The sequence below is a fragment of the Hyperolius riggenbachi genome, chromosome 3 (genome assembly GCF_040937935.1).
Source record: "Hyperolius riggenbachi isolate aHypRig1 chromosome 3, aHypRig1.pri, whole genome shotgun sequence".
NCBI classification, from domain to species: domain Eukaryota; kingdom Metazoa; phylum Chordata; class Amphibia; order Anura; family Hyperoliidae; genus Hyperolius; species Hyperolius riggenbachi.
Genome location: NC_090648.1, coordinates 296,070,015 through 296,094,557, shown reverse-complemented (window position 1 = coordinate 296,094,557; position 24,543 = coordinate 296,070,015). Strand labels below are relative to the sequence as shown.

The 24,543-nt window shown below is 41.9% G+C and overlaps 1 protein-coding gene across 2 annotated transcripts in view; it reads right to left on the bottom strand.

Moving 5' to 3' along the window:
• The window catches only part of CNTN1 (contactin 1), a 261,698-nt gene that overhangs the window by 191,714 nt on the left and 45,441 nt on the right, over positions 1-24,543 (bottom strand). The window lies entirely within an intron of this gene.

Genomic DNA, 24,543 nt, shown 5'->3' with positions numbered 1-24,543 from the left:
TAAGTCTATTTCTGGCTGTAGGGCCCTTCGTCATTATACTGCTAAATATGCATGTTTCTTTGTGTTGGGCACCCTGGCACTTTTACTGTTGATCAGCGGAATTAAGCTGAAGTCTAAAATGTCTCTAGTACAGAAGAATGCGACAACGACAGAGAGGAGCAGCTCAATGGAAATGGTGTCTGAGCTGTGTGCATCTAAATAGATTGTACATTGTGCAAGGGGCCGAGCTCAAAAGGAATAGATTTTTTCTCAGGTAAAATATAAAATTGGCCAAAAGCTGAAATGACAGTGTCCTGAAGAACAATTAAGCGTGGAGGAGGATGCGCACAGAGCGAAGATGAAATCTAATCTGAAATGCCATATTTATAGAACACGTGAATATCAATCTCTTGGAAACAGAGAAGAGTGGTTTTGAAGTGGAGATGGAAGGGTTTTTTTGATCAAAAGCAAAAAAAGACATGTATTGAGGGGACAGCACTGTCATTTCTGAATCATGCTAGGAATAGACTGATGCCATTGCGTCTCTGAGCACGGCGGTCTGGAGGTTAGATTACAATGACACCAGCAGAGGATTCATTAGCATTTTTGGAGGTGAACAGACAGACAAGATTTAATATTTATGTCACTGAGTGCCACAGTAACCAAGCAGGGACCGTCTGCGTTGTGATTCAGGCAATATTCAAATTAAGAGAAAAATGAATTCATTAAACTGCTACTGCTGCTGATAAATAAAGAATTCCTTCTAAAAAGGGACCAAATAAATCTGATACAACAAACAGACAAAAGAAGGTTATTTTGAGATAAATGGTATAATATACAATACGATCTATCTAAACAATTAACAAAAAAACAAAAATCCTTTTAATAAAACTAGCCAAGGTAACCTAAAAGGAATTTGATTGCTACCTGACCATTACATAACTTGGTCTTAAGATGCTTTAAAGAGGACCTGTTACCCAGGATTGAATTCCATCCCAATCAGTAGCCGATACCCCCTTTCCCACAAGAAGTGTTTACCTTTTCTCAAATACATCATCAGGGCGGTCTGTATGGCTGATATTGTGGTGAAACCCCTCCCTCACTGTGATGTCATGACCGTGGTCCTGACAGTTTGCTGTCTGTGAACTTCGTTGCAATGAGGGAAATAATAGCTGTTTCCAACTGCTAAGCAAGCAGTATCTCCCTCTGTGCATATAACTAACCAAACATTCCGTATAGTAAACCTGGCAGGACTAAATATGTCACCACCAGTGTTAAATTCAGAATGTGAATCAGGGAGAGGAAAGATTTTTCAATGGGCAAACACTGGCAAAACGATCTATAAATGATTTAAAAAACAAATAAGCAATTTTATTAAGTATGTAATTTTCACTAAAGCTCCACACCAAAACACTGAAAAAATTTAACAAGAAATCACATGGCAGTGTTTGTCCTAATGTCAGATGTCCTGTTATTTTTTTGCTTCCAATTTATAGCCTATTGAATGGTGCTAAGCTGAAAACAGACATAAAATCATTGCTGCAGCGCTGCTAAACTAACACTAAAATCTCATGTACAGAAATAAGAATAGTACCATTGAAAATAAAATAATTCAGCCTGTCAATACAGTTATATGCTGAATATATTGCCTTCTCACTCTTTCAGTATCTCTCCTACCCTGTCATTCATTATCTCTCTGCTCCTCTACATAATCAAAACATTTGTGCCACACTTGGTAAGCACTGGTGCAGTACGAGTATGGGTGAGCAGGCTTTCTGTTTGAAAAGACACATCTCCCAAGATGCAGTGTGGCAAAGCTCTGTGGTGACAGGAGAAAAGTGTATGCTTGCTGACAGAATGCAAGCAGTTTATTTCAATCAAAACAGCACACTTATCACATACTTTCTACTCAATCTTACATTATAGTCTGTGTACACAGCTTGTAGCCGCTTCTGTGGCTTCAATACCGATAAAGAAACTCTGGAAAGGAGGAGATAGTTGTGCTGAGAGAGGTGAATGTCACGGTTTTCTTTGAATAATGTTCAGTTACTGGTCTGCACTCACTTAACAGCACTTTACAATTATTCTGTGTAATAGAATACTGTGATATGGTTCTCTGATGCAGGGGGCGTAACTAGAAATCACTGGGCCCCCTGAAAAACTTTGGATGGGGCCCCCTCCCGCCAGGACAGAGCACTTGGGGAGGGGTAGCGGGCTTGGGGGCAGGGCGCTGTACTGAAGAGCCTGCTGCATACTGAATAGGGACAGCCTACAAATCTTTGTCGGCAAAACTTTGTATGATTTCTTATCAGTGGCTGAGCAGATGCAGTCATTAGAACAATTGTGCAGAGAGCAGAAAGTTTTTTCTTTCCATGCCCTTGTCAGTCTCTCTGGAAAGGGAAAAGAAACTTCTCCCCCCACAGGGCCCCCTGTGGCTCCTGGGCCCCCCCTGCGGCTGCATCCCTTGCAGGGCCTATTGTTACGCCCTGCTCTGACACAAATGGTGTAATTCTTGCTGTTGCTTTAAACATCCTACTTTAAAAGGCGATTGGCAATCTGGTAAACAATTCAGTTTCAAAAGTTTTATTCCACTTCAAATAAAATTGATTTAAATTAGATTTCACTTAACTTAATTACTATAAAAATGTATAAAAGTAAAGTGTTAAAAAAGGAATTGTAGTCAAAATGACATAATTGATAAATTTGCTCATTATTTTTACAATATATTATTTAGAAATGATTTAGACATTGTTTTCCCATTGTAAAATCTGTCCTCTCCCTGATTTATTTTCTGTAATGTATCACAGGTGGCAATATCTTTAGTACTGGCAGATGATCTCTGCACAATGTTCATTTAGGCCTCTTTCACAGTGCGATATTAAAGTCGCATGTTAAAACGACATTTAACGAAGAATAACTAATTGCAATGAAAAATCAATGCCCCATTCACAGTGCACACGTTGCGTTGGTGACTAACGCTGCACGTTAAGTGAAAGTACTGCATGCAGTGCATTATACACGTTATTAGCTGCGTTAGACTGTTTGCACATGCTCAGTAATGACTTGGAAACATACTTTTCACTGCCTGTATGCTCTACTGTATGCGACCGTAATGGGGCATTAAGTTGCGTTGCAACTTTTTTGGGGCATTGCGTTGTAATTTGCGTTGCGACTTTAACGTTGCATCAAAATGCAACGTCCTACTGTGAAAGAGGCCTTACCGAGAGTTCTAATCCACTACAAAAGATTTATGGTCTCCCAGAATGCTCGGGAAGAGGGGTGGGGGTTGTAGGGGGGGGGGGGGAGTCTGCAAAATAAACAGCCTAGGCTGTGACATCACTGGGAGGGCAGGAATACATACTAAAGTACAGCAATCTATAGCAATAGTAAGTGTTTCTGATGCTGAAACCAGAATATTTAATGTAAAAGTGAGCATCCTGAATAGTTTACTTAATTGTGCAATATGTCATTATGGTTACTCTTTTAAGTGATCTCACAATAGAAAATTTAAATGTTGTAAAAAGTCTACACTCAAAACAATTTCCATTTGCTTATCTCTAAAACATTCATCTTGTTCAGCCGTGCCTGCCAGTGAAAGGACACATGTTGCCTGTGTACAGAGCACCTAGGGCACATGCGCCTGTCAAGACTTATGACTTCACCTTTCTGCAGAAGCCTTTCTCGTCTGGGAAAAAAATCTACTTAAGTCCATCTCAGTATGACAAAATAAATTAAAAGAGTGATAAAATTAGCCTGCTGAAGCAATTTTCATATGCTATTATGCACTATTTATATACTGACATATTCATCATAACTGCGAGACAATCATTCTGCTTGAGGGCCCGTTTCCACTATCGCGAATCCGCATGCGGGCAACGCATGCGGATCCGCACAGTCAGTACAAGTGGATGGGACTGTTTCCACTTGTGCGTTTCCCCGCACGTTTTTCTGTGCAGAAAAAATCTGCAGGGTAGGGGCCTCAGAATTCGCCTGCGTGTGGAATGCAGGCGAATCGCACACAATGTATTTAATAGGGAAATCGCATGCATTTTCCCCATGCGTTTTTTGCCGCGATTTCGCATGCGATTTCGCATAGGTACCCATGTTAATTCACACAGGCAGTGACATGGTTAAAATCGCATACAGCCTTACCTATGCGAAATCGCATGCGAAATCGCGGCAAAAAACGCATGCGGAATCGCACCCGCATGCGATTTGCCTGCGGTGATTCGCCGGCGATTTCGTAACGCTACAGTGGAAAAGAACTGAAATTATAAGAAGTTATTTAAGGATAGTAGGATACATTTCTGTAAACAAAACTGAAGCAGGTAATGTTTAACAGAGACATGCTACGCATAATGAACTGCAACATAGCTGAGCCTGAAATGATACCTGTATTGACTATCCTCTTCGAAATCACAGTTTCTTTTTTATAGACTCATAGATGTGTGTCATGTGCAATAGAGAGAATGTCACGGCTTTAAACACCGGTATTTATTTATTTTGTGTTACGGCCGGTTTACATGGCTAGCTGCCGGCAGCTCGTTTTGCCATGGCTAAATGCTTTCCTGCTGCAAAGCAGAAAAGCGTTTGTCATCATTTTATGTCGATTCATTGTCTCATTGTGTTTTGGGTCCCTAGGGGGATATGTAACTGCAAATGCCGCCAACGCTAGAAGTTACATGCAGCGTCTCGAAAAATATGATTGACCGCGATGACAATTAACAGTAATCACATTGAGATAAACGCTCCCATTCATCTTAATACAACAACCAGTGGATCCTGGTGGTAAATGATCTGAATTGACCCTTACCCGTACTAAGGTTACTGAGGGAGAGGATAAGAAATATTTTTATCTATGCCAGTAGAGAGTTGGTTGGGGCATGACAAGAACCAAACAAGCACAGAACAGTGTAGGGTCAAACCACAATAGCAATAACAACTGTAAAAGAAGATAGTCCACCACAATATAGACCATAAGGAACCTTTTGCTGTAGACCTGTTGCAGAACTAGTTGAGCACACCTGTGCTGCCATAGCCAAACAAGCAGTAGTTTTCTGAGAATAAAAACCAGAGAAGACAATTAGAATATGGCTACATACAGAAAATAAAGGGGAAGTCCAGGATTCACTCAGCAGATCTTCATCCCCGCCTGTTTCTAGTTACAATAAAAACGCAGGAGCTGGATACAAGTACTTGCAACTGTGAGAAGCCATAGGGGCATTTTCATACCTCTTCTGTGACCCATAGGGCTCGATTTACAAAACGGTGCTAACTTTAGCACTGGCCCTTAGCACGTCTAAACTCAGTTGTAATGTGAGATCTGATTGAGAAAACCGGTGCTAACCTACTTAGCACCCTGGTTAGCACGCCTAAAGACTTTAGACGTGCTAAGTGGGTTAGCACCGCTTAGTAAATCAAGCCCATAGTGTTTACTGTAGCAAACAATGCATTGCAGCAGATAAACATTGGAGACACTTGCCAGGAGGCTGCCATTCCCCTTCCTTGGGACACCAGCCCTGACAAAACACAGACAGCTACAGAGACCTCACAGTCATAGGATGGAGACTGCTACAAATAAAATCATGCATTCATTATTATGGCTTATTAAAGCCTGTGTTTTCAATTACATTTTTAGAGAAAAGTGCTGTTGCAGATCTGCTGGTAGCAACCCAGTGTTTCTCATATCTATTTAAACCAACAGACAGTATTATTCGGGCCTGAACACAGTGCACTTGGCCTAAACAGAAGAGCACTAGCCATGCAAAGGACTGCTGGCTGCCTGCAGGCAGCAAGTCACAGACGCTGGTTCCCTACAGAATGATGGTAATCCAACCAATATTAACAGCCAACTCAGGCAACATTTGTTAGATATCAATGTGTTAGTGGAAAGTTTCAATCTTGTGAAACAAAAGAGAAAGACATGAGAGCCTGGATGATTTTGGGATCATGTCCAAACAGGCATTACTCAGTTTTACACCATGGTTACCTTGCTGTCTCGCATAGCCTTCAAATACATCCTTCCAGCCCATAAGTCACCTGAGATAAAGGAAGTTGGTTTCTTGGCAAGTGCATTAATTCATTGTTATGTCAACATCATTAATTATCTTCCTTATGCTCAGCATGTTTTTGGAGTAAACAAAACAAAGCAATATTGTTCAAATGAATTCTGACAGCTTCAGAATTACAACAGGATTCTGTAAGTAAACTATGTTTTTCAGTATTATTAACAGAGAATATCAGGCAACGTACAATCATGTACAAGTGGATAGTTAGATTATGACTGCCTGGAAATGCTCTGCAGTCTGCACACATATCTGCCAGGACCGCTAGACCATTTGTCAGGTTCAATTCTTTCTGTGCTTACTCAAAAGCAGGCTGCTTATAAGAGTTTCTATATAAACATTCCATTTACCAAGACCCTGCTGAGTCATAAACCCTCCTCAGCACTGCATGAAGGCAAAGGAAGAGGTAGGATGTTTGGCTTTACTGAAAACACCCTGATAGTTTGCCTGCATACCATCAATTAAAAATAAAAAAGTGATCAACCATTAAAAAAGGTATTCCAAAATCCTTATGTGTTAGATTACAAAACAAATGTGAGGCCTGTTACCATGATAATATTCTGGAGCAGGCAGTCTCTACTCAGTGTGAATTCACAGTGGCACCACAACCTTGGTATTAATCAACGTAATAAAGTTATTTTAGTTATTATGTTAGAAGGTATACATGTATGTGATAGGCAAACTTGGCTCTCCAGCTGTTAAGGAACTACAAGTCCTACAGTGCATTGCAGGAGTCTGATAGCCACAGTCATGATTTATAAGCCACAGTCATGATTCATCAGCTGATCAGCTGACACGCTGAATGTTTATTGGTTGGTTTTCAATTCGGTTTGTGTTGATTGGTTAGCTCTTGTATTTACACCCAGTGAGCACCCCCAGTCATCGCCCGTGATAGCATAAGCTTTGGCTTGTTTCTGGGTATGTGCTCACTACCTTGGATTCCTGTTGCCGATTATTGCTTTGTACCTTGACCAGGTTAACCTCTGCTTGATTTCCTGTTGCCGACTATTGCCTTGTATCCTGACCATGTTTATCTCTGCTGGAATTCCTGTTGCCAACCTTGCTTTTGTACCTGGACTACGCATGAATGCTGCCTGGTTTGACCTTCTGTTTGGACACGGATTTGCATGAACTCTGCCTGGACCGACCTCGGATTGCTTGACTACGCTATCTCTGGAAAGTAATACCTAGACTGCCTTGCTACTCACCTGGAACTCCTGACACTGCTGTCATTTGACTCCCTCGTCTGGATAGCCTCATCCTCCAGGCCTTAGGTGACTATTATATATCTGCTGTGCCACTGCTTACTAAGTATTACTAGGTTCTGTTTGGTGGATTACTACCTATCAGACTGTATGCTACATCTACCTGCAGGGTTACTGTAGTATTGTGTTAGGTAGGAGTTTGTGCAGGTGTTATGGGCTGGGCTCTGGGTCAGTCATATGGGTATATGCTCTGAATTGTAGTCACTCACCAGACAAGCCTGACACCCCCATGAGGAGATAGACTAGACCAAAACCTGGCGGTTCTGTCACATTTTATCTGCTTACTTTTTTTGCTATAGTGTTCCTTTAAAGAGATCATTTGGCTTAGGTGATTGAAGTGGGGGTAGTGGCAATAATACCAATGAAACCAGTAATCCATAGCTGAACAACTTGAATATTATGAATCACTTTGACACTATCCTGCACAATATAAAATGTTCTGTGTCGGATCTATATGTACCCAGAGTGGATGCAAAACACCTGATCTGCATACTCATTCAGGGTCAATGGGTCACAAAGGGTCAAGGCACAGGATTACCATAACATAACAGCATTTTATTTAGAACAGGGTCAGCAATGTTCCCTTTTAAAATCAGGTCAGGTTTACAAGCACTGAAAGCCTTGATGGGATTTTTTTTTATCAATCTTGTCCTGGAACCATCTTATTAAGGCAGCACAGCCCTCACATTTCCTCAGGCACTTTATAAATAATGAATAATCAGTTTGCTAAATACACAGTGTCGGTTTATGTAAATGGTGTTACTGAACAATTAATATGCTAAATAAAGACTTAGTGGTGGCTTGTTTGATTCCCTTAGCAACCGAGGTGTTCAATGGCTGAATAACATTTCTTTTATAAAAGTTTTCTCCATCATTCAGGGTAAATATCTTGCACAATAAAACGCCAACCTTTAAATACATACTGAAATAGCATAAAATATTGAGTTACCATTGTTGTGGATCCATTCAGAAATAATTACATTAAAGAGAACCCGAGGTGGGTTTGAAGAATATTATCTGCATACAGAGGCTGGATCTGCCTATACAGCCCAGCCTCTGTTGCTATCCCAAACCCCCCTAAGGTCCCTCTGCACTCTGCAATACCTCATAAATCACAGCCACGCTGCTGACAAACAGCTTGTCAGAGCTGGCTGTGTTTATCTCTACAGTGTCAGTCTGCTGCTCTCCCCGCCTCCTGCAGAACTCCAGTTCCCGCCTGCATCCCTTCCCTCCCTGCTGATTGGAGGGAAGGGACGGGGGCAGGGACCGGAGCTATGCAGGAGGCGGGGGAGCAGCTGAGACTGACACTACAGATGTAAACACAGCCTCACAGCACGGCTGTGATTTATGAGGGATTGCGGAGTGCAGAGGGACCTTAGGGGGGTTTGGGATAGCAACAGAGGCTGGGCTGTATAGGCAGATCCAGCCTCTGTATGCAGATAACATTCTTTAAACACACCTCGGGTTCTCTTTAATGTGATGGTGCTAGTATAATTATCTTACATTTCATAATTTAATAGCTTTTTCATCATTTTCTTTGTATACTGTATGTGAGTGGATGGTTATGCACTGTGAACTGAGCAGGCACTAGGAGGTATATGAAGAGAAAGCCCAGGTGGATCTCAACAGGCCAGAGAAAGTAGTTCCTAGTCCAATATGGAGGCTCCAGGTGGTAAAGTGATATGCAAAGCTAGAAAGCCAAAATCACAAATAGTGGGGAGAAGTCAAAACAGGTGATTTGAGCTGAAACATGAGATTTGGGTGCCTGCTAGCGACTGAAACATGGGTGTCGCCATATACACCATTGTAAATAGCAGCTACACTGTGAAATTTGGAATAGCGAATGTCAGAGCGGCCCACAATGCATAATATGGTATTTATCCTATTTTGCACAATGCAATATTTATCCTATTTTGCACAATACAATATTTATTTGTTTAATCAGATTTGCTTTATCTACTTGTAGGACTTGATTGAAATCAGATGATATTTTCTGTCACAATTTTGCATAAATATTTAAAGAAAATGTAAACATACACAAACTCTCAAACACCACTTGTACATCAGCTATCTGGCTATGGATTATGACAGGTGTCACAATGAGAGCTAAACAAAAAGAAAATACTTTGAAAAAATATCACACAGGTATTGCAACAGTTTATTTCGCTGTTTGTATCCAGTCCTGTTTTAAGCTGTGCACATGCAGAGAAACAGAAATAATGAAGATCAGACAAAAGTAATAACCATTTCAACATAAATCGGAATAATATTTTGGTAATGGGTCTAGAGTTGTAACGCCTGTATAATCTGTCTATAAAGCCAGATTAATAAAAGCCATAACTGGGTCACTCCTCTCCCTCCTTTCCCAAATAAGAATGCCAAATCTATGGAAGCTGCAAGGGACACAGCTGTGTTGAAGCCCTCATGTGGAAGAGGCCTCAAATTTATTTTAGGCTTTGTGAATCTGGAAATCACCACATATTGTTACACATTCAAAAGTTTGTGGTGTCCAATAAGTCAGTGTTCCCCAAGCCTGTCCTCAAGGCCCACCAACACTGCATGTTTTGTATAAATCGGTGAGCCTTGGGGACAGGGTTGGGGAACTCTGCAATAAGTGCATGGACTGTTGCAAAACATCCAGAAAACATCCATCCAAATACACAGCAATGGTTGTAGTATTATACCATATGTTCCAACAAAGCATGCCAACCAAAGGTACAGCTTATGCATTGTCTGCACATCGGCATACAGCAGCTCAGGTACTACAAACATTGCTGGATGCTACTTATAAAGGGATTCCCACAATATGCATGTTATGCAAGTGTGATATATACAGTGGCTTGCAAAAGTATTTGGCCCCCTTGAATTTTTCCACATTTTGTCACATTACTGCCACAAACATGAATCAATTTTATTGGAATTCCACGTGAAAGACCAATACAAAGTGATGTACACGGGAGAAGTGGAATGAAAATCATACATGATTCCAAACATTTTTTACAAATCAATAACTGTAAAAGTGGGGTGTGCGTAATTATTTAGCCCCCTTTGGTCTGAGTGCAGTCAGTTGCCCATAGATATTGCCTGATGAGTGCTAATGGCTAAATAGAGTGCACCTGTGTGTAATCTAATGTCAGTACAAATACAGCTGCTCTGTGACGACCTCAGAGGTTGTCTAAGAGAATATTGGGAGCAACAACACCATGAAGTCCAAAGAACACACCAGACAGGTCAGGGATATAGTTATTGAGAAATTTAAAGCAGGCTTAGGCTACAAAAAGATTTCCAAAGCCTTGAACATCCCACGGAGCAATGTTCAAACGATTATTCAGAAATGGAAGGCGTATGGCTCAACTGTAAACCTACCAAGACAAGGCTGTCCACCTAAACTCACAGGCCGAACAAGGAGGGCGCTGATCAGAAATGCAGTCAAGAGGCCCATGGTGACTCTGGATGAGCTGCAGAGATCTAAAGCTCAGGTGGGGGAATCTGTCCATAGGACAACTATTAGTCATGCACTGCACAAAATTGGCCTTTATGTAAGAGTGGCAAGAAGAAAGCCATTGTTAACAGCAGGGCTGTGGAGTCGGTACAAAAATCATCCGACTCCAACTCCGACTCCGATTCCTCAGTTTATGAAACCACGACTCCAACTCCGGGTACCCAAAATGGCTCAGATTCCAACTCCTCGATTCCGACTGCTTAGTCTAATACTTCACAGTGCTGTGGATTATGTACAAAAATCATCAGACTCCGACTCCTCAGTTTATGAAATCAACGACTCCGACTCCGGGTGCCCAAAATTGCCCCGACTCCGACTCCTCGACTCCGACTCCAACTCCACAGCCCTGGTTAACAGAAAAGCATAAGAAGTCCCGTTTGCAGTGTGCCACAAGCCATGTGGGGGACACAGCAAACATGTGGAAGAAGGTGCTCTGGTCAGATGAGACCAAAACGGAATTTTTTGGCCAAAATGCAAAATGCTATGTGTTGCGGAAAACTAACACTGCACATCACTCTGAACACACCATTCCCACTGTCAAATATGGTGGTGGCAGCAACATGCTCTGGGGGTGCTTCTCTTCAGCAGGGACAGGGAAGCTGGTCAGAGTTGATGGGGAGATGGATGGAGAAAAATACAGGGCAATCTTAGACGAAAACCTCTTGGAGTCTGCAAAAGACTTGAGACTGGGGTGGATGTTCACCTTCCAGCAGAACAACAACCCTAAATATAAAGCCAGGGCAACAATGGAATGGTTGAAAACAAAACATTTCCATGTGTTAGAATGGTCCACTCAAAGTCCAGATCTAAATCCAATTGAAAATCTGTGGCAAGATCTGAAAACTGCTGTTCACAAACGCTGTCCATCTAATCTGACTGAGCTGGAGCTGTTTTGCAAAGAAGAATGGGCAAGGATTTCAGTCTCTAGATGTGCAAAGCTGGTAGAGACATACCCTAAAAGACTGGCAGCTGTAATTGCAGCAAAATGTGGTTCTACAAAGTATTGACTCAGGGGGCTGAATAATTACGCACACCGCACTTTGCAGTTATTGATTTGTAAAAAAAAATTGGAATCATGTATGATTTTCGTTCCATGTCTTCCGTGTACACCACTTTGTAATGGTCTTTCATGTGGAATTCCAATAAAATTGATTCATGTTTGTGGCAGTATTGTGACAAAATGTGAAAAACTTCAAGGGGGCCGAATACTTTTGCAAGCCACTGTATATATATATATATATATATAAATATATATATATATATATATATATATATATATATACAGTATATATATACAGTATATATATACATATATATATATATATCACGTGGTAGATTAAAGATCATATTGAAGAAAGCCTTTGGACATTAAGCTTTTGGATTCTGCAAATCATCAACTGGCTAGTGGAAAAACCTCAACAAACCTAAACTGACAGGCAAAGAGTTTGCTGACTGCATGTAGCAGGTCTCTGGATGCAATATAATCTGACAGTCAGCAGTCTTGTGTCTGAAAGGCAGCGTTAAAAGCATTTCCAATGAAAGTTTTTTTTTTTTCTCAGTTCCTAGGAGTTGATACAGCATATGCCATGTAATTTCCTGCAAACACAATATGAAAAAAACATCAACAAGATGATAGGGATGCCATGTCACAGTGTAATAACTTTACAAGGTAATACAAGCTATAACTAAATGCAATTTCCATTCCTATGGATATCAGCAAAGTAACTGAAGTGATAGGATGAATGTGGTATGCTTGCAGCAGGAACACCAAAGCTCATCTCAAAGCAAATATAACGCACTTCTTCACACTGTAACGTAGCTGTTTTATTAAAGTAAACACAAGGTGAAAATAAACTGATGAGATAAACAATTGTATTTATCCTCCTACTCCTAAAAATGACTCTTTTTTTTTAGATATCCCATGTTTTTTTTTAAATGTAAACATTTACAAAGTACAGTAGATTGAATGTTTTGTTGTCTCTGCTCAGTGGCAGTTTATTAGGTGTCCCTAAATTAAAATACATGAACTATTGACCTTTATCTGCCCCCCACTTTCAAAAGTTGTATTCTGCCAGGAAGACTTTTATAGCTGTAATTTGCTCAACAGTGACGTTTACTATATTCCCCACAAGGTACCAACAAGACAGAAACTGTCACTTCCATGCCTAAAAATTAACTCTTTCAGGCAGCAAAATAAAACAAGTAAAACAGCCTAGTTAGCAATATGTTTTGCAATGTACATACACATGTTTATCTTGTCATGTTACTAGTCGCCTTGGGTACACTTTATAGCTGCTTTATCAGTAGTCCAAACTTGTGTTCCTCAACTCTCCACAACTCATAGATGAAGACTGAATTCCCCTCTCTTCAGTACAGACATGAACTTTCATCTCTTACAAAGGTTTCCCGAAGACACACAGTATGGGCTTTGTGGTTCTGGGACTATTCTCTCAAACTGGTCCCCTATATTTTAGGAAATGTTTTGCTATGGAGCAGCAGTGGGCCCTGCAATTGTCTGCCACACCACTTCATTCTCTCATACGGAACTTAACTGAGAACATAACAGACAGACGTGATGCTCTTATATTGCAAATGGGGCACACAATAGCTTCATTTACCATTGCTCAACTGTAGTAAAGACTAGAACTGTACTAGACCAGCATGGCCAAAAGTTAATTCACAATCGTTTTCCAAGGTGACTGCCTAAACTTTCAAAAACTTATTCCAGGAGATAATTAGGTTACTCAGTGCAGACTTGGTCATGTTTTCACCTGCCACAAGACTCAAATAAAACCACAAAATGTAAACATTGACCCCAAATTATCACTCTGTTGCTAAAAGTTTATAACAGCCATGAAATGATCATTCCAAAACAGCTCCCAACAACAAGGCACATCAAAATGTTGGTAACCGGCCACAGTAACCCCTTCTAACACTATATTTTGGATTGGGACATCCTTGTAATGTCCTAATCCAATGTCCTTGTAATAAGTGGCTTTTAAGCTGCCTGGGTAAATTGTGGCTTTACAGCCACAGAAAGTTAGAAGTAGGTGGGGCATGGTTAGTGTTAGGTATACGTAGGGGGAAGGTTTGTGTTTCAAGTAGGTGGGGAGAAGTTAGTGTTAGACATACATAGGGGAAAGTTTAGTGTTAGTAGAAGGTGGGTGGAGCTTAGTGCTCAGTGTATATAGGGAAGGGTTTGTGTGAGAATTAGGTTACAACGAAGAATAGTAGAATATCAGTATATTCCACTATCAGGGATTGGGGATAGTACAATATCGGTATAATTACCAATATTCCTTGGCATGTCCTGATGCCCATTTTACTAGTTGCTAAATTAGAATGATGGCTATATCCAGTGCCCTTTTTACCAATCGCTCATTTTACTCATACCCCCTCACTGCATTGCTCCAAACATCCTGTTTTTGGATATACAGTGGTGGGGAAAAGTCCCTTAAACTTAACATTTGGCGGGCTGCTTTGCAAGGTGTACTTCTCACCCACTGAGACAACTTTAAAATTAGTACCTAATTATAGGTACGGTATACTCTACTGTACATATACATTTTTATACACAATGTCTGTATTGTCCTGTCTTCATTTTGCCTACATTCTGTAACACAACATGATTTATGATGCAATTGCTTGTTTGGCTTGCTGTTTGTTTTAGCTTCTAAGTCTCTAATTTGTTTATATAACTGTTTTTTGTTTTTTTTATTTGATTAAACACATGTCATGTTTGAATGTGTAATCAATGTGTAACAAAAAGACTGATGCACCTGTTAAAAAAATGTGGGAAAATTGACCTGATCTGAAAATATGTCTTATGACTCTTTCTTCTATGGTTCGATCTGAATCCACATCACACGTCATTGAGATTATACAATAATTCTAGTGAATCTTTAAGCTAGTTAAGCTGGTCATGCATGCATTGATTTTCCCGTTTGATTCCCAGCAGATTCGATCACTGTGGAATCTATTGCATAACATGTCAGATTAATCGTAATTTCTATCAATTTTTACCGAAAACCAATCAAGGCTATTGATTGGACAAAACAGCTCAAATAAAGCTCAAATCTCCATGAACTCCTTAAAGGGAGGAGCGGCGGTAGATCAATGGCCCATAGTTTGCACAGCTTCATTGAGCTGTGGATCAATTCATTTTTAATAGATTTCTTGCTGACCACGAAACTTTGGTTGTGGAGCCTATAATGACTTGAATGATATTTTAGCAAACAACCAGTATACTGTATATGTTGTTTTTATTTTAGCACCTTCTTAAATTCTACATTGAAGATAGGCTTGCAAAACATTCTGCGGTAATGTTTGTAACTTCAGAGATTTGCACATGATGACAAGCATATTCTATTAACCCTTTAACAGCCAATTCCTTTAGAGGCTTGCACACGCTCCAGACCAATTTATTTTAACATGTTTTTATTTCTTATGTGTTAGATTTCCTTGCTTCTAATTAGTACTGCTGTAATGTGTATTTATGGCCACTTGTCACTAGGGGGTGGTGTGAGACAATAACAAAGCACTTCTACTTTTAGTTTCTGCTAGTAGAGAAAATTTACAGTGCAAGTTCTGCCAACTGAGGTCAAAAGCAGTGAACTTTTCTCAAACAAGATAACTCTATTGAAGCTGCTAGTGGGTTAAAGATCTTTTTGATTAAATCAGGGCTGTGGAGTCGGTATAAAAATCTTCTGACTCCAACTCCGACTCCTCAGTTTATGAAACCACAACTCCAACTCCGACTACTGGTACCCAAAATGGCTCAGACTCCGACTCCTTAGTCTAATACTTAGCAGGGCTGTGGATTTTGTACTCCTCGACTCCAACTCCGACTCCACAGCCCTGGATTAAATGTTCACACAATTTTACATGCAGGATTTTTCACCAGTTATATCCTTTTTTTTTAAATATGATTACACAATAGTTGAAGTCAGGGATGTTTTTTTATTTTATTTTATCAGTCCCCAAGAGCTCACACTAGAGTTGCAGGCATTAAACTATTTTAAGTGTATAGTTACCCTCTCTATCCCTTTTTTGTTTTTTTACTGTAAATCATGTTCAGTTTAAAGGATGACAATATCAACCTAAATTGAATATTCATGCAGTGAATATGGTAGGGCGTGCCAGTCCTCCTACTCCCTTATGTTTATTTCAAAATTTTGGTATAGCTTATGGTGCCCATACACCGTACAATTTTTTCATTTTTTTTTTTCAAACAGAAAAATTCAATCGATTATTCCATTTGGTCAAATCGGTTTTTAAAATTCTTTTTCGAGGTAACATACACAAACGTTCGATTTTTCACGAAATCCGAGAAAAACAATCGAATATGAAGAAAATGTTGGTTGGGAAAAATTATCTAAAATAAAAAAAAAGAAATTCAATCAAAATTTTGTAAGCAATCGGAAATTACATGTTTGCAGCATTTCCCACACATTTTCTTCAGATGAAACAGGAAGAAGAAATGGCTGTATTAGGTAATAAGAAGAAAGCTCATATAGCGTTTGCATTTTATTTGTGGACTCTACTGGACAGGGAGAAACCAAAACCGAAAAGAAGGAGGGCAAAGAATTGGTTGCAGAATAAAGGCAAGTATTCTTATGTGTGGCTTCTACGAGAATTAAAGGAGAACAACCAAGAAGATTTCCACGACTGCTTGAGATTGAATGATGATACTTTTAGGCTTTTACTTGAATAAAATTAAACCTTTTTTGGAAAAACAAGATACAAATATGCAAACATGAAAGCAAGTTATTATTATTATTATTATCATCATTATTGCAAACAAGTTATTATTATACACCGTGCCTCCTGTGACCTCCCTGACAATACACGTGTACTCACCGACCTGCACTACCACTATATCTTGATCAATTAAAACACTAATCCTTTCCAATTAAACATTTAACTTTACTTTTGCAGAACACACCTATTTTTATGAAAAATCAATCATTTCAGGGCTCCAAATAATAATAATAATAACAAAAAAATCCATAACTACTATGACTAAAAAATGACTACTCTCTATTCCCTTCAATTTTTGTTTATAATTATCAATACATATAAAGTTTCCATTCCTTAAAACGTTTCTTTCAATATTTGTGTGATAGTATTTTCTTATACAACCTACCATACACTATACAATTTTATAAACAATCACCCAGAGCTTCCAACATGTCCAATCAGATTTTTATTTAAAAAAAAATTGAACCACTTTTGAGCACAGGAATTATATTTGGTAGATCTGCTTTATTTTGTATGTATTGCTTATCACTCTCTGAGGAAGCAAGGTTGGACCTTGGGAAACGCGTAAGTACCACACTCTCTAAGCAGAAGTATTATATGTATGTTTAATAAACCTTAAATCTTAAGCCCCAGACTACAATCTTGTTTATTACAGCCATTAATAGTGAGACATTGGGAGGTCTAATCATAGGCCTATTGGATCGACAGCCAGATGTCCATATAGCGCCGTATGCTAAAAACACCTTTACTGCTGACGCTTGTCGTATGACATTAATCAGCCAACACCGAGGTGAGCCCATTATCTTATGTGTGTAATCGATTGAGACAACAGTCACACACAGGGAGCGCTTTTGTCTTTCCCATCCCTTTTTTCTTTCCTGTAACTTCAGACAAGGTATATAAAGGAGGCCAAACTGTCTAAAGTGTTCTTGTATAAGTATTTTTCACTTGCCACATCTGCCTTTATTTAAATGACAAGAATCCAATCTCCTGTGTGTGTGAATGTGATAAACAAGGTGACATGGGTAGAATATAAATTATGTGAATTGTACAAGGATATCATTCTACAATCAGAAGGTGACTCATTGTCAGAGCCAAGAATAGACTCACCTCCTCATGGGGCCCATCACTAATAAATCCCAAATTAAGAAGTATGAATGTAATGAGCATGGGAGATTGAACTGAAGTAAAGGTGTGTTTAATATACTCTGCAAATATATTACACTTGGCATGGTCAGCAAGTAAAGTTCTTTCTTAAAACTTTCAGAACTCATAAGGGAAGAGGCTCTTTTGCTGTTTTTTTTTCGAGAATGAAAATGCAGCTGCATATACAAATGTCATTTTTCAGATTCACAACTGTCTAAACCTCAACTTCATCCATGCATCAATCCGCCCAGCCAATCATCAAAGTTGTTCACACCATCAGTCAATTGGAAGGATGGGGAGAAGACAAACTTCCTAACAGGGCTGCCAACCTAATTTCTAATTTTTCATGGACAAAAGCCCCAAAAACCCTAGAAGCCCCAATCGACAAATGCATCCACTGCATGCTTCCAACAGACAAATGCTGCCACTGTGTACACCATATAAAAAAATGTAGTCACCGTGTTCCAAAAATAGACGAAAGCAGTCACCAAGTGCCCCCAATAGACAATTGCTGCCGCTGTGTGCCCCTAATAGACCAATTCAGTCACCCTGTGCCCCAATAGACAAATGCAGCCGTGTGCCCCTAATAGTTAAATGCAAAATGGAAACATGTTTTTATTAGTATTTAAGAAAATTGTACTACCTATTCCCACAAGACAGACAAACCAATTAAAGAGACTCCGTAACAAAAATTGCATCCTGTTTTTTATCATCCTACAAGTTCCAAAAGCTATTCTAATGTGTTCTGGCTTACTGCAGCACTTTCTACTATCACAGTCTCTGTAATAAATCAATGTATCTTTCCCCTGTCAGACTTGTCGGCCTGTGTCTGGAAGGCTGCCAAGTTCTTCAGTGTTGTGGTTCTGCTATGAACTCCCCCTTCCAGGCCCCTCTATGCACACTGCCTGTGTATTATTTAGATTAGGGCAGCTTCTCTCTTCTCCCTTATCTTTTACAAGCTGGAAAAATCGTCCTCTGAGCTGGCTGGGCTTTCACATACTGAGGAATTACAGACAAAGACAAAGCTGTTTCCAGGAAGAAAGGAGCAGCCTGAAACTTCAGTGCATGAGAGCTGAAGAGGGAAAGAAACACACAAATGATCTCTTGAGATTCAAAAGGAAGGGTGTATACAGCCTGCTTGTGTATGGATGTATTTTCTATGTGTGGACATACTGTACATCAACCTACTTCCTGTTTTGGTGGCCATTTTGTTTGTTTATAAACAAACTTTTTAAAACTGTTTTTAACCACTTTTAATGCGGCGAGGAGCGGCGAAATTGTAACAGAGGGTAATAGGAGATGTCCCCTAACGCACTGGTATGTTTACTTTTGTGCGATTTTAACAATACAGATTCTCTTTAAAAATCCCAGCAATAACCCACCCCTATACTGTATGTACACAAGTCAATCATGTATGGATCCATGAGAAGAATGGTACACAAATAGTTGTACTTACCTGGGTCTTCTTCCAGCCTCCTGTAGGCTGCGGACTCCCTCAATATGTGTCCAGTCCGGTCTGTCCCTTTGCTGCCCACCCTTGTAGTTGGGGACTGCTGTGCATGCACAGCCCTGGCCACGCGTGTGTTAGTTCTCATTTCATGTCCAGGAGTTTTCAAGCACCGTTTAACTGCGCAGGTGCAGAGCACTCCTATCCATAGGAGCCAGACCAAGCACACACACAGCCCCTAACATGCCCGCACATGTACAGTAGTCCCAACTACAGGGGGGGGACAGGAAGAACTGAAAGGACTGGACAGACACTGAGGGAGCCCACGGTCTACAGAGGGCTGGAGGAAGACCCAAGTTAGTATAAATGTAATTGTATTATAAGTGCATGTGTACTATTCATCTCAGGTACACTTTAAAAGGAAGGAGAAGGAGGCCTGAACTAACCGCAGTGCACAGATGCGCACATCACAACGGAGAGTAATCAGCTCTTTATGATGGATGCCTGTCCTGAAAAGATGGGCGATACAGACACCCAAAATTTGCAGTCATTTTGACGGACACTCCATCCATAGGCGGAAAGTTGGCAACCCTGCCACCTAAAACCTGTCCTATCCTAAACAAATTGAAATGCTATCCTTAGTATAAAACTAGCATACAATATTTTACAGAGAGAATCTCCCTGCATTTATGTAGGCTATTATATACCATATATGACCCTTATATGTGGCTGCACCAATCACTCTGCTCCCTCCTTTCATACCTGTTATGATGCGGATCACTCCCATAAACAAAAAGCTGTAAGTTGGAGGCCCCCTTTGCTTGGTCTCCTTAATATTGCTTTTTATGTCCATCAATAAATCAGTGGTTTTACTGTTTATCCAGTGCCTGATACACTGAACTTTTAAAGCCTTGTGAATTTACATCAGCGCCGAGCAAACTATGGCCCACGGGCCTTATCCGGCGCCCGCATGAAATGTACATCCAGCCTGCCGACACTTTCTTCTCCTTCCCCCCTCCCTGCAAAGTCGCGTGCGGGTGGTTACGGGGGTTAAAGCTCATCAGCTCGCCGATTCCAGTGTTGCGTCTCCATGGCAACAGGGCAACACATGACCCACGTCAGGATCTGCCAGCATATTACTTGCTGGCTGGCAGCATGTAAAAAGCTGGAATGTCATCGCGTTCACTTTAAGCATGATGCTGCCACCACCATATTTGACAGTTGGGATGGTGTGTTCTTGTGAGGAAAGGCGGAAAAGCCGCCGCGTGTGCCAAGAGCCAGGCGGCTGACTCCGCGTCCTACGCGGCGGTTTGCACGCGTCTGGTTGTGTGGTGGAACGCGGAAAAGCCGCCGCATGTCCTGACAGCAAAGCGTCTGTTTGCATGCAGCAGCATGTGCTTGGTGTGGCTGGGTCTGTTAGTGCACCTAGGCAGATGGAGAGCTATGCTCGCGCGGGCCTGAATTCAGGACCTTTATACCTGCAGAGGAAGTGTCAGCTGATCAAGAAGGTCAGCTGATTCCTGCAGGACTCATGATTGGCTGAATGGTTCGGGCGGGGCAGCAGAGTCCAGCAACTATATATTCTGCTGCTTATTCAGTCGCTGGTTGCAAACACATACGTGGGAGCACTCAGACCTGTAGTCAGATCCTTAAGTGTGCCGGGACCAGCTGGAGCTGTAATCCTACACTTAGCTAGATTCTGTTGATAGCTAAAGTACTAGTTTGATTGTGATTATCTGTTATGACTCTTTGCCTGCCTGACTATCCTCCTGAACTCTGATCTTGTACTATGAAATTCTGATACTCTGTTGCCGAACCCCGGCTCGTCCTTAGACTCTGCTTCTGCCTCCTGATCTTGTACCTCGATATTTCTGATACCCTGTTGCCGAACCCTGCCTGTACCTAGACTCCGCCTCTGCCTTCTGATTCTGTACTTTATCTGTCCGTGTGTTACAACCTGGCTTGTCCGACCTCGAGAACCGACCTTACTATTGGAGGCGGTTCCCCGTCCTGTTAGTGACACTACCTCCTGAGTGTTACTTTCAGACTTACCTTCCTACTGTCAGCCCGACTCCTCCCGCCTTGGAGAGTTCAGGCCTTCGGAAGGAAGCCGTGCAGTACTCCTCACTGCACTGAGGCCAGTCCTCTAAGTGTTACTGTTACACCAAACACTACACTCTACTCAGGTGAACAGAGGTTAGCTGGTATATCGGATTATCGGTGATACTACAGATCACTTATAATCTGGTATACATCTGTATTCCCAGTGATACTGCAGATCACCGGTAATCAGATCCTCTCTGTGCTTCACCGTTCGTTACAGAACGCCAGACCAAAATACAAAATGGACGCAAACACTGATTGTCTGGGTGTACTTGCCGCTTCGGTGGACAAAATCAATCAAGTACTGGGCACCCACATAACTCTTATTGATGCCCTATCAGGGTCTGTACAAACCCTCCAGACATCATTGGATCATGTGCGATCCCCTTTTAGCTCTGACATACGTATGCCTGTACCTGAAAGTTTTTCCGGTCACAGATCTGACTTCCGGAATTTTAGGAGTAGGGTGTTGTCCTATTTTGAGTTGAGACCCCAATCTTCGGGTACTGAGACCCAGAGGGTCACGTTTATTAAAACTTTGTTGTCCGGCGACTCCCAGTCTTGGGCGTATAGCCTGCCCGCCGGAGACAAAGCTCTTACCTCTGTAGAGGAATTCTTTAAAGCTATGGCAGTAATGTACGACGATTCGGACCTTGCCTCGACTTCTGAGCGGAAGCTCAAGCTTTTGCGTCAAGGCGAAGGTCCGGTCGAAGATTACGCGGCCGAGTTTAGGAGGTGGTCAGTTACGGCCAGGTGGGACACTTATGCCCTGTTAGATCGTTTCTTGTCAGGGCTGTCCGATGAGGTCTCTGATTTGATGTTAAGCCAGCCCGAGCCCAGAACAGTCGATGAGGCCATCTCAGCGGCCATCCGAATCGACCGCAGGCTGCGCTACCAAAAACAGACCAGGGGTAGTTCCCGTCTCAGAGGGGTATCTTACACCATGGTCCCAGTGACTCCACCTCCTACTATTTCACCTTCTCCCGTCTTGCCTCCATCCGAGCCGATACAGATTGCTCGGTCAAAATTAACCCAGGTAGAGCGAAGACGGAGAATGACCGAACAGCTGTGTCTGTACTGCGCTGAAGGGGGGCATATAGTACAGAACTGCCCCAATAAGCCGGGGAGACGCTACCGCTTAGGAGTGGTAGGGGGTAACACCCTGGGCGTCCGACTTTTACCCCTAGAAGAAAAACGATTGCTTCTTCCCTTTACCGTTACGTGGGAAGATAAGACTGAGGTCACGGAAGCCTTTATCGATTCAGGCTCCGCGGCAAATTTTATGGATTTTGAGTTTGCTAAGAGATTGTGTATTCCGCTCACACCAGTACAACCACCCATCCAGGTTACGGCAGTGGATGACTCTCCTCTGCAAGGGAATCACCCACTGTCTCAGACACCAGAGGTGGGGGTCACCATAGGGGTACTGCACTGGGAAAAGTTACAGTTCTTTGTGTTGCATATGACAACCTCCACCATTATACTCGGCATGCCATGGTTGCACCTTCATTCTCCACACATTGATTGGGCCACCGGCCAACTAATTTCTTGGTCAGCACACTGCTTTCAGCGATGTTTAGGGAAGGTGACATTGGGCCAAACCAGGGTTCATGTACAGGGGGTACCTGAGCAATATGTGGAATATTCTGATGTATTCTGTCCCAAGGCTGCAGACAAATTACCCCCACATCGCTCTTTCGATTGCCCCATTGATATCTGTTCAGGTTGTATGCCCCCTCAGGGTCATTTGTACAATTTATCTGGGCCAGAAAAATTGGCTATGCAAGAATATATCCGTGAGAATTTGGCCAAAGGCTTCATCCGGCCGTCCCGATCGCCTGCTGGAGCAGGTTTCTTTTTCGTTAAAAAGAAAGACGGGGGCCTGCGGCCCTGTATTGATTACCGGGGACTAAATAAGATCACGGTAAAGAATCGCTATCCGTTACCACTGATAGACGATTTATTTACGCAGGTCACTGATGCTAAGATCTTCTCAAAGCTGGATTTGCGGGGCGTGTACAACCTGGTGCGCATAAGAAAGGGCGATGAGTGGAAAACGGCCTTTAACACGCCAGACGGGCATTACGAGTACCTGGTGATGCCCTTTGGGTTATGTAATGCCCCGGCCGTTTTCCAGGAACTCATCAACGAGGTCTTCAGAGAGGTGTTGGGGAGATTTGTTCTGGTCTATCTAGACGATATACTTGTTTTCTCCAACAACCTCTCTGAGCACAGAATGCATGTGAAATTTGTACTCAACAAATTAAGACAAAACTCACTTTACGCTAAAATTGAGAAGTGTATTTTTGAAGTCACATCTGTCGCCTTTCTGGGGTACATAATTTCCACCACGGGCCTGTCTATGGACCCCGCCAAAGTCTCCGCTGTGTTGGAATGGCCTCAGCCGGTTGGGTTAAAGTCTTTACAGCGGTTTTTAGGCTTTGCGAATTATTATAGAAGGTTCATAAAGGGGTATTCCACGGTTATCGCACCCCTCACCTGTCTTACGAAAAAAGGGGCAGATACCACCCACTGGTCTCCTGATGCATTAAGTGCTTTCTCCACTTTAAAAGATTTGTTTTGTTCCGCACCCATCCTGAGACATGTAGACACCTCTTACCCTTTTATTGTTGAGGTGGACGCCTCGGAGGTTGGGGTAGGGGCTGTGCTGTCTCAGCGGTCAGGGTTGCAGGGAAGGCTACACCCTTGTGCGTATTTTTCTCGTAGGTTCTCTCCGGCAGAGAGAAACTACGATATAGGCAACAGAGAGCTCTTAGCCATTAAACTTGCTTTTGAGGAGTGGCGTCACTGGCTGGAAGGAGCAGAACATACAATTACGGTATACACGGATCACAAGAATCTAGAATACATCGAGGGGGCTAAGAGATTAAGTCCCCATCAGGCTCGATGGTCTTTGTTTTTTTCGAGGTTCAGGTTCGTAATTACGTATACCCCGGGTAGCAAGAACATTAAGGCAGACGCCCTGTCCAGATGCTTTGAGTTGGAGACAGCACAGCCTTCTGCCCCAGAGACCATTGTCCCACAAAATTTGGTGCTGGCCGTAAGGGCCCTTTTCCACCTGCAATCGCTAGCGTTCACGCTGAACGCTAGCGATTGCTGAATCGCAAAACCGGCGATTCCCCCGATGTTTGCGGCCGCGATTTTGCTATGCTATGCACTGCATAGCAAAATCGCGGCAATTATCGCTCCGCCGCGCGTTCGCGTTCCCGACAAAAGCGAATCGCGGTAGTGGAAATGACCTACCGCGATTCCTAT